Source organism: Anopheles moucheti, chromosome X, assembly GCF_943734755.1.
Source record: "Anopheles moucheti chromosome X, idAnoMoucSN_F20_07, whole genome shotgun sequence".
Classification (NCBI taxonomy): Eukaryota; Metazoa; Arthropoda; class Insecta; order Diptera; family Culicidae; genus Anopheles; species Anopheles moucheti.
In genome coordinates, this window is record NC_069142.1 from 11774485 (window position 1) to 11786507 (window position 12023).

At 42.4% G+C, this 12023-nt stretch overlaps 1 protein-coding gene across 3 annotated transcripts in view; it reads left to right on the forward strand.

The window, feature by feature from the left end:
* LOC128307322 (disks large 1 tumor suppressor protein) overlaps positions 1–12023 on the forward strand; it is a 49662-nt gene that overhangs the window by 16906 nt on the left and 20733 nt on the right. The window contains exon 1 of one of the 3 annotated variants that reach the window (XR_008287620.1): positions 9700–9750. The exons of 1 other annotated variant lie outside the window; for it this stretch is intronic. The gene's annotated coding sequence lies outside the window, so the exon portion shown is untranslated. Of the gene's footprint in view, positions 1–9699; positions 9871–12023 lie in introns of those variants that run through there. One more of the 3 variants, XR_008287621.1, reaches the window with a different exon arrangement.

The window sequence follows — 12023 nt, forward strand, 5'->3', positions numbered from 1 at the left end:
TTGGTATGGAATGTTTTCAAGCTGCTTAGAACAATACCAACTGTTAATGAACATGCGATATTGATCAAGTTTTAAGTACTGAGACATGAAAGCAATACCACCGAAGCGCCTCCCATGGAACTCATAGTAGATTACCTGAAGATGACGCTCCTCTGAATGTTAAGCTGAATGAATCTGAATCTCTATTCCAAAGAAGCATAAATCCTCTAAGATCCATGAATCAACCAAGATTAATGGCCTGCACGAAGCCTGTCCGCCATTTCGCTCTTCAAGTTCCAGGATCTTCAAGATCCATTTAACGTGTCTCGAAGGCTCCAAAGGCTTATGAATATTTTAAGAATCGATTCTTGATTTAAATATGTCAGCAAACATCATCCAATAACGTGAATGAGATCCAAACACCATTTCTCATTTATTTATCAAATAACAAATCAATACGGAATAACATATTTAGGAAGGCCATGATGCAATTTTCATTTCAACAGGTAATTAAACAACTTACGTTAACTAATTTTTGAGCATTATTTTGACAAGTAATGAAGCACGTCACTCTTTATATAAATTCTATAGAAATGAACGAATGAAACTCAGCGTAAGTGAGTTGACTGTATATTCAATTCTAGACAACTCAAAAGAATCTCAAAAGACTTTCCTGCAGTGAACATTGAATATTTTCTAAGCTGTTCTTATATTTTTATTATCAACTGCTCTAAGCAGGTTTTTCTTGAGCGGAATTGCAAATTTAAATAATCATTTCTGCAACAATGGCAACCGATCATCCAGTTCTTTTAACGCGAAAAACTGTGCATGGAGCTCTTACTAATTGGAAGATGAAGTATAGTGCCAAGATATTCCTTAGTAATATATTTATTTCTGAGATTTCGTTTGATTTTTTGAGATTTCTTCAGTTATTCATTATTTTCATTTTTCTATTTCTTCAAACCACTTTAGTAACTTATCTTTTTTTTCACCGATGGTTACCAGTGTTGGCAAATTATTTTATGATACTTTGGAGACAGCGGCGGATCAAACGGTAGGCGGAGTAGGCGGTCGCCTAGGGCCTCGCCGTGTTGGGGGCCCCAATAAATTTGTGCCTATTGTTTGATTTTTGAAAATTTTAAAACAAAGTTAAATTATAGCAAAAAAAAATTAATTTACAAGGTAGAAAATTGATCAAAAATATCTTCCTTGGTTATATAAAACATTTGTTTCTATGTGATAAATTAAATGCAGAGAAGAATATCGACTTTGTGACTTTAAAGTAAAAACGAAATTGCACCAGGACCAGGACACTAATTTTCCCGTTGGTCGAGAAAAATTTCTTCGAAAACTACCTGTTTCCGAATGTATAATACCAGGAGAGCATCCACGGAAGAGGTAGCACCTAGTACAGCAATTTTGGTAGAAAACCGCCGAAAGGTATGCAATATTTAAACACTAACTTTCCCGTTGGTCGTGAAAAATTTCTTCGAAAATTACCAGTTTCCGAATTTAAAGTACCAGGAGAGCATGCACGGAAGAGGTAGCTCCTGGTACTGCGCCGTAAGGTATGCAATGTTTATACACTAACTTTGCAACCAACTTGCAACGCAATGCGCCGTAAGGTATGCAATGTTTATACACTAACCTTGCAACCAACTTGCAACGCAATGCGCCGTAAGGTATGCAATGTTTATACACTAACCTTGCAACCAACTTGCAATGCAAGTTAGGTGCAAGCAAGAAACGCAAGTTGAGCGCCATCTTGCTGCAAGTTTCTTGCATGCACCAAACTTGCATTGCAAGTTGGTTGCAAGGTTAGTGTATAAACATTGCATACCTTACGGCGCAGTACCAAGAGCTACCTCTTCCGTGCATGCTCTCCTGGTACTTTAAATTCGGAAACTGGTAATTTTCGAAGAAATTTTTCACGACCAACGGGAAAGTTAGTGTTTAAACATTGCATACCTTTCGGCGGTTTTCGACCAAAATTGCTGTACTAGGTGCTACCTCTTCCGTGGATGCTCTCCTGGTATCGGCAATCTGAAAACAGCTGGTTTTGTATGGAATTTCGTACCAGCTAATGGCGATCCAAGTAGTGGCGTTATCGTTCTCCTTAGCGCATACAAACGTTTATATATAGAGACTAGCTTACTAGGCCCGTTTACAGGGCTACGCAACAGAACTCTGAGATGTACGCAAGGGAGCTTTCGTTCCGAGACTTTGCTGGTGTTGTTACATCATGTTTGAAGTACATCTCCCTAACACCGATAATGCCGTAGCAAAATTATGGGAACCCCTTGAAAAATTCCGCCCTGGGCCTCCAAGGGGATTGATCCTCCACTGTTTGGAGAGAAAGAAACAAACGTTATAAAAAACAACACAGTGAAGGGGATGAAAAGCGGGTCATTTGCCGATCCCTGGAACAAATACGACTTTAATAATAAAAAAAATACTGTAGCAGATAGAATGACACGAGAAAAAAATGAATGATGGAATGTACGGGAAAAATCACCAAGCCCGAGTTTATACGTATCATAATGGAAACTTTTCTCATTCGTGCTTTGTTCTTCCTTCAACTCGCGGCTGTTTTGCTTACCCCACTAGCACTAGATTGATAAGTGTGCGCAGCTTTTTTTTGTGTTTCCCAAGTTGTTCATCACTCCTGCTAATCTCTTTCTTGTTTCTTAATTTTCCATCTCGTTTATTCCATTTGTTCGTGGGTGGGGACCGCTTGTTTTTTTGGTAGAGCTGCAGAACTTTTATTTTGTTTGTTTTTTAATAACTTTATACCCTGCCCCCATATCGTTTTGTTTCGTTTTGTTCCTCCCAGTGCTTAGGTGGTCGTTTATAATTCTCTTATGATTTCTAACTGCGTTCAGCTTTGTTTGTTTTTTGTTCTTCCGCGTTGGTTCTAATCGTTTGCGCTCATGTATACAGTTAATGCACCGGGGGAAAACTCTTGTTTCGATGCTTTGTTTCGTCCTTTTCGTGCAGAATTGCAGTTTGCCGTACGTTTGCGTGTACATTTTATAGTTTTTACCATGCAGTGGCACACAATGTATTATACCGGCAGCAGTTGGTCCGAGTTGGTCCATTCTCGTACCACGAAAACAAATATAATCCTCAGTGCTAACACGTCGTAGCGTACGAGTTAACCATCCTTGCCCCATACCAATTGGTGTACAATTGTACAGTTTTCAGCGTTTGTTTTATAATTCTCTCGCGCAAAATTTAATAGCTGATTCGAAAAAAAAAGGAAACGGAGCACTAAGCAGCACTCCGTCCGTATCGCTTTTTGGCAGACGGGTGTTCAAGCTGGTGTGGTACGGTCTGCGTGATGCGGTACCAGGTCCCGAAACTGATTGTTTACTGTTCTTCAAGCACTGAAGAACAAGCAAGAAAACACGAGCAGCGTGCGAAATCTTCGCGCGGAAAAAACGTCAGGTCAGAGTTTCATCTTCCACAGTTATAGACAACCGGACCCATTGAGGTTGCGCACGAAGGAATCAGACGCCGGGGTGGAAATGACAACAGGAAGGTGCGAGAAGAATTAAATTGAAATGTTCCAACGATTCATCTATTCGTGGAATTGGTTTGAAAAATTGGGGCCCATGTCTGTTGGCCGGATACTGCATATGAAATTCAACACCCCGAACAACCGGTGGCCACCAGCAGTAGGCGGTTTGTTTGGTTTATTTTGGCGATATCGACACCACCCGCAGCCGGTTGGCAACGGAACGAATTTCATGGATGCTTTTGGCACAATTGTCTTACGGAAAAGATGCTGAAGATAGTGCTCAAACACATCTTCACGAAAAATTAACTCACCATTTTTCACTACACTACCCTTAATGCATTAATGGAATCTTAGCGGTCTGATCTAGAGTGGGAAGTAAAACATCGTTTGCATGGACTACTAAATGGAAAAAAGGCACATATCCATCAACTCTGAAACAAGCGATTCATTCATACCAGACCTTAGCTGCAGCTTGACCGCGTCTCGTGGTCTATCTAGGCATTGGAATGCCGCTTACGGATAGCCTTGCTATAATCTACGACATTCCTCGTGCATGTCGAACATTGCAAACCAACAAAAACACGTTGATAGTCGGTGGAATAGATAAGCGTAAGGTCGCACTTCAATGAAGGTCGAGTGACGCACTGTTACTGACATAAGTGTGCTGTACAATGACATTATTCTGCATCGATTTAACGATATTTCTTTTTGAAACTACTAGCTGTTTCGTTGGTACAACAGTGCTAAACCAAATATGAAAGAGTTAAAGTATAAATATTCTTTTCCAAAATATTTAACTTCGTTGTTCAGAATAGACAACATAGAATTTCAACGATGTTTTGTAGCTATCCCACTATGCACAGCCAAAATTTAACAACGTTATCATTCTATTAGCAAAAGTCACTACCAGACACATTAAGGCAATTGCTTTCAAGGTTATGCTTAACTTTACAAACTAAAATCACTTGTTTTTTGACCGTCTTGGGCGATCTGACTTATTTGAAGTCTTCTCCTATCATGAGAAAGACCAGAGTGCCTGGTAGTAATTTTGTCCTGGCCACCACATCACAGAACTCCGTGATAGTAGACATCACCGTCAAGTGCATGCAGAACCTAAAGATAAAGATCGAAGACAAAGTGATCTCTGCGGGCCTCCCGAATTCTCCAAACAGTGAAGATGTTCCTGACTAAGATGGACATTGTTTTATGAAAGTGTTTGTCAGGACCAATCGCATTTGACCAGCAGACAATCGCCCAAAAGGAGCGACTTCTTAAATTCAGGACATCCAACTCCCAAAGCTAACCATACAAATCCACACACGGTTTGGAGATTTGAGTATTTCGAACCGAAGAAGTTTTACAAACTAAAATCTCTTGGTATTTGCCCGTCTTGGGCGATATGGCTTCTTTGAAGTCTTCTCCTATCATGAGAAAGGCCAGAGTGCCTGGTAGTAATCTTGTCCTGGCCACCACATCACAGAACTCCGTGATAGTAGACATCACCGTCAAGTGCATGCAGAACCTAAAGATAAAGATCGAAGACAAAGTGATCTCTGCGGGCCTCCCGAATTCTCCAAACAGTGAAGATGTTCCTGACTAAGATGGACATTGTTTTATGAAAGTGTTTGTCAGGACCAATCGCATTTGACCAGCAGACAATCGCCCAGAAGGAGCGACTTCTTAAATTCAGGACATCCAACTCCCAAAGCTAACCAAACAAATTCCCAAACGGCTTGGTGATTTGAAGATCTCCTACCCAATAATTGATCTTTTTAGGGCGTACGATAGCTTTGGTTAAGATCTGCATGCTGCAATTATTCCAAATTCCAAGTAATGAACCTTTAAATATCTGGAAGTGATACGTTCTAGCTATAGCTGTGGTTGTCAACATAAACACGTAACGCGTATAATGCAATGTACTCTTAATACTTGGTAGACGAAATTTCTGATGGTCTCATTGGCACAAACTACCTGCTGGTAATTGTCAGATGATTCAAAGAGTTGTAAACCTCATCAGCCAATTCAATGTGAATTGCTCTATATTGAGTCACGCAGTCATGTGTATATGCTACCGCTTCAATAAAACACTAGTCTGATGGGTCGTAAATGCCGCAGGGAATTACCTTACAAGCGCAATCCGCAAGGTTATGCGGCAACAGTGCCACTAACCGGTTTGCTCCGGTCCGTTCCCGCATACGGTAGCGAAAATCAATAAAGGTTGATTATGTTTTAAACCGAATAAAACGAAGATGAGAATGAAAATCACGGAAACGGTTACAACCGAATCTTCGGCATGGATTGCAGCATCTCGATTGTTAACGGAGCTGGATCTCCAGCACTCGAGTGACTGCGGCGGTGAGCGGGTATTCGTCACGCTGCTTGTCGCCAGTATGCGACATTTTACGACTCATGTTTTACCATCGCTCGTTACCGCCCGATGAAGGTTTGTGACCTAACCGATGCACCAACTCAATTGCATGCGACTGCCGCCGTCCGCCCGGTAAGACGCTGCACTTATCTGCAGCTGCTTGCGCTACAGTCTTCGCTAGCCGGAGCCGCGAGTTTTATGAAGATTTTACGAGCATATCTAAATTTTACTGCCCGCCCGGAAGCTCGTCTCGTCGATCGGTTTTCCGTTGAGCGGGAAGGTTATTGGGACGCATTGGTGAACGATCATGGCCACGGTTCATGTCAGGGCGTGCACACACATCTGGAAGCACTCGGCACATGGGACCGACCCGTTCGTTCAGCGTTGTCGATGCATTTCGCCGTTGGGCTATAAAAAAAAACAAGACCAAACGTTGTAAATGTTCACAATGATGTGCAAATCAAATTCCCCGAGAGCCGTAAATGAAGGGTTTGTTCGACAGGGGGGTTTTGTGTTATTTTCCTCTCGATCTCCCATTCGCACAGATGTCCGCAGCGATGTTTACACAAATGGGCAAAAATCAATCAAAATCGTCGCGCTGCTTGAGAAGCGACTTAGAGAACGGAAGCCGCCTATATTTAACTGCCGATTGAGAGTGGTTTATATGTTATTTTGTATTGGATGCGAGTGCGTTGCACTCGTTGTCTGGGTTATTGCTTTGATGTGTGTTTGATGCTAGCGTAAACTTCAAAGCATTGAGTCTCCCGGAGTAATCTTGTTGGGGACGATCAAAGCAGTGTTTAGAAGTAGCTCTTTCGTCGCAGACTCAGACACAGACATTGTTTCTGGCCGGAAATGGAATAAGAGACTAAACAAAAACATTGCTTACCGATTTTTACTGAGGATGTCCAAAGCATGCCCAATATCTCATTTGATCTTTCAAACCAATGCTTGCTAGTAAAACAGGCTCGTAATCGGGAAGATGACAGATTTGCTCACATTTAGATAAGGTAGAGGTCATCCAATGTCCACTAGTCACCTAAAGGTCGAGCTGATTGCTTTTACATAGTTGCACTTGATGTGCATCGTAGGTACTTGGAGGCAAGCGCTTGTTAATAATGACAAGTCATCAACTACCATGCACACGGACATCTTGCTAGCTACTCTGTATAGACTGCTCAAAATCCTTGGATATTCAAGGCATCTTATGCGAGGTTGAATTTCCAACATTTCATAACTTCTTAAGCTTATCTTCTAGTAAAGTTAAAATAACTGGTAGTCATCTCCACACTGGGAGACTCTTAATGTCTGGTCGATATCCTGCCATAGGACAGGTACCATGACGGTTCAACCGTTCTCGTGAACACACGCATTGCTTGCCTTGACCTGCCTTAAGCACATGCGTGTTGTCAAGGTCAGGAAGATGCGTGTTGTACGGCAGACAGAGCAGACCGGTGTTTTACAAAATGACAACCCGATGGTTGATCATAATCGATCGTTCCAGGTCGTACAACAGGTAGCAATCGACCCTGTGGCAATGTCTGCCGGAGCGAGATCACTGATCTTCTTGTCTGCTGCGTACATTGTTCACGCTACCCGTACGATTGCTCGATTGTTTTGTTGCGAGAAGGTTTTACGTGCATCGCGTCATTGATTCAGTGTGCTGACCCTTCGCGTATGTGTTAAGCAGCAGGACGCGAAGAGTTTTTTTTTTTTGTCATCAGAAAAGGCAAAGGGAAAGTTCGTTCGCCGTGTGAACGATTGGCACCTGTGTAATAAGGTTTGATTGATTGGTGAGGCAGATTTACGACTTTCGCGGATACGTGCGGTTTATGATCGTCCGTATAATACGTTGGGTCATTTAAAAAACCCTTTTTGCGGTGCGTGATGTGATGCTGCTTACATTTTAGCAATTTACCCACTGCCAGCCAACAAGTCAGTGGCATGGTGTTGTGACTTCGTCTATGTCCATCACCGGGTACCTTCTTCGCACGTTCGCCACCGTGTCGTTCACGTAATCACCCAGTCGCAGTTGTATCGAGGGCCGCCCTATCCCTTGAACGCAAATGTGGGTAAAACGTGACTCTGTCGCTGGTCATGTGTAACCTTTACCGCGCATGCTGGTACGGTTGTGTGTGGCACTTGCGGCTATATTGTGAAATGAGAGTAAAAATTATCACTTTATGCTGCAGTGAAGGAACAGACTGTCTACCTACCTGCAAACATGCGTTGATTGCTTATCGCAACGGTAGAAGGGCGTGCCGGTACCTGTCCCACCAGTGACGAAAGACTTAAATAAACAAATCCCTTGAAGAGAAAACAAAAACCACACACACACTGCTAGGTTACGAGATTCCAAAACCGGAATATGTCTGTCGTTTGTGTGCGTGTACGTGTGTGTAGTATTTTGTGATCACAAAACCAGTTCTAATGCGAACCGGGAACCGGTAAACGGTCATTTCAAAACTTACACGGATGCGTTTGCCGCGTTCCTTCGGCTTTCTACCATTACCAAGGGGGCGGGGGATGGGGGGGTGCCGGTTGCGCGAAAGAGAGAAAGAGCGAAGGCAAGCTATTTGAGCCACTCGCACCGCTTGGTTCCTGTGCGTTGCTCCAGTTGCGATTTCTGGGTTTAACGCACTATGGACAAATTACGTTTGAAAATTGTTTTTAGAAAAAAAAAAATTATCGTTTGAAAATTTAAGTTACAAAAGTTTACTTCACTTTATATTCCGATTTCATTTGCAGTTGTTAACATTTCGTCCAAATTTATAGCCTCAAGTTATTATTTATTAAAAAAGCCTAAATTTTTAAAACCTTGAAAAGAGACCATAGAGTTTAAGCTATTAGTAAATTAAACCACCCTTGAAAATAGGATTGCATTTGTAGGTAGATATGGTTGATTCCATGCTCTGTCGCATGCGATTTTGACGTCCCTGCGAATCGCAAACCCATAATACAGCACCTATGATTTTCGTTGCGAAAAGTCGTGAAGTTTCGCTTGACTGAGAAACGCTGTAAAACAAATACCAATATTCACTGGGTTCATAGACTATTTTCGAACGCAAATACAATCCGAATCCGAAACACATGGTCCTGCACTCGCCCTGCTATTGGTGTTCCTTTCTCAGCATATGATTAAATACACCATCCCGCCACCGGGCAAGTAACATCACGCAAAGCAAATAATCAGTAAACCACAAAGACCGTTTCGAACGGTGAAAGTTTATTTTCGAACCATTGATGTCATCTGTGCGCGAATAAGACTATCCGTGCTGTTTCCATGCGCAGCATTACGCTTGCGTAAAACACCAACAGAGTAAAAATCAACCACAGAAATTTAAAAAATGAATTAAAGTTGACAACCAGCTGGAATTGTACGGTCAAGCAATTAGATTTAGTTTGAAAACCGAGTTTGCGCAGGAGAAAACAGAAAAGCGTTGACTAAAGCGATTTCGTCAAAGTATAGATTTGATTGGTACTGTCCACAATTTACCACACAAAAAAAAATCCTTCAACCCATTCCAATCAATTTCGATCTGATTCGTCTGATAAGTTTGTGATAAAAATAAAATGACCCTCCAACCGTGCAGTGCGATTTTCTCCAAGCGCGTGCTGAGTGAAGCAAACACCGCAACAGCGCATCAAATCGCATGCGTCGAATGTGCGCCGGTTGAGCACCGGGACCAGGTCCAGGTCCGTCGGTGAACGAAAGAACAGGGCGGAGGGCAAAAATTCAACCAAAACGGAAATATTCCGGCACTGGTAGCCCATAGTTCTGGTGCCGGTGATCGCATTCGTGTCAGTTGGCTGCATTCGGCATTTCTGTTCCGAGCATCGACCGCACCGGGGGTTACTTTCCCTCTACTGGTTCTCTCCAGCGGTAACCGCGCGCGTCTTTGCTAGTGTGCGTGTACGTGCGTGCGTGCACTGTCTTCTTGTTTTTTTTTTGGCTGCTGTGTGTGGGGTCGATTTTTGCGGACGTGTAGTGGACGCGTGTAATGTTAGTAAAAGCATAAATGAGCGTTGCATTAAAGTGTTTCAGTGCTGTGGTGTTGTAGCGTAACATATTTTACCACTGGCACGAACGTAACTGTGCAGTTATGAATTGTCGAAATGTAAACCTCTGGTGCTCTTGTCACGTCGGATTTAGAGGCTTAACCCAATGATTTTGTGCGCGTGTGTGTGATTGTATGTTTTAATGTTGAAAACGAGGGATAAAATTATGTTATTTTACTGGTTATTACACAGTAATAAAATTTGTACGATGGTGTGTGTGTGTGAATGAGTTCATGTGTGTGTGTATGCCTGCATTCAGACGCATGAATGTGAAGGACACACTGTGAAGTATTGTTTTGTTGCCTCATAATTCCATATTTATGCTGTTTTGCGTACGTGTGTGTGTGTGTGTGTTTGTGTGTACGTGGTCGCATTAGTGTCCCGTTAGCTTAGAGAAGCGCGAGAACAGCTCGCAAAGAAGAAGAAAGGCAGCATTCAATCAATCCAACTTCTTGGTGCGTTTTGCATCCCCCTTTTCCTAGACCAAGGAAAAAAGGGGGAAGAGGAAGAGATCGAACCATTTTTAATCAGCCTTCAACCCAACACCAGAAAAAAAAATTTCCCAAACGTAACCTTCATCATTATCAACCCAAAAGTGACACCGTGTGTATGTGTGTGTGTTTGTGTGCGTTTACGAGGTGAAGCTATTTTTTTTTGTTCTTTATTTTCTGCGCACCCTGTACTCGTTCGTTACGCTTTTCTAACCCGTACACGCACACGAGAGATGGAGAAAGAGCCGCACGCACACAGCCAAAACGCACGCACATAGTGCATCACACGCCCAAAAATATGCCGGGTTTCCATTTGGATGAGAACAAAATTCCACAATAAGAGTGTGTGCGCGAGCGATAGTGCGTTCCTGGCACTGAAGGCACGCGTAACGAGCGGATTCCCGTTTCGAGCAGTTCGCGTACAATGTACGCGTGTGGGCATTCATTCGAGCAGATACGTAGCCGAGTGCGCGATTTTTACATTTTTTTTTTCGGGAGCGCATTTAATGTACCGGGATCATTGTCTCTTGTTAAATTAATACATTTAAATGTTATAACTAATTAATAGTTTGTAAAACCCCCTTTGAAAGCTATATTACAGTGAAAATTTGATGGGAAATGTATCCGCAACATTCCGCTACCCCATCGTTCAACTTCTAATTCCAAAGAGGAAAAGCGTAAAAGGGAAGGGAAAGAACTGCATTTATGCACCGATGTAAATCGCTTGCTTTACTTTTGCTAAAAAAAAACAATCAGATCACGGCCTGTTGTTTGTTGCAAGTGTGTTCGTTTGTTCCCAGTTGCTTCACCAAACAACCGAATGTTGTAAAAACTTTTAAAGAATATTCTTTGTAGTTGAATTCTCTATTATGTTGCTAGCGCTATGAAAGCACCGTTCACGCACTTCAAAACTTTAGTCGTGAAAAGCCCAAAGTGTTGCTTGGGAATACATTTTCACGTTAAAATGTCTGTGCGCGCTGTTACGCTTGGTTTTCACGATTGCTGCTAGCGATTTTGTTCTAATAATTTTAAAATGGCTTGTAACATTAAAATAAAAAAAAAAGAAATGCGCTGATGCGTGCGCACATATGGCACGCATATGTGAGAGGTATGCGTCATCCATAGCATGCGCCCATGCATTTGTCTGTGCATGTATGCTGTGTGTGTGTTTGTGCGTTGTGCGAAGAAGTCATTCGGGTTTTGGGTTTCAGCGCACACCTTGGTATGCCATGGAATGCGGACAGAAAAGTCACAACGGCAGCGAACGAAAGAAGGAGAGGGAAAAGCAATGCCGGTATTTCATCCCTTCTGTCTCATTCGGGGAAATTTTTTTCCTCTTTCCCTGCGTTTTCTTGAATAGAAGTTTTTCGCCTTTGTGAGTGTGTGTTCCCCTCATTCACAATTGCTATCCCCCTGGTTTTTTTTTGTCTATGATCAAATGAAAATAATGGGGCGTTGTATAGTACCCAACAACAACAACAAAAAAAGCGAAAGACACCGAAAGCGTCATTCATGGACACTTGCGAAGGTCTCGCACGTATGCGTGTGTTTAAGTCTGCTGCTGTTGCATTGGTAAACAGTGATGCGTGCTTGCAACAGTCCACAT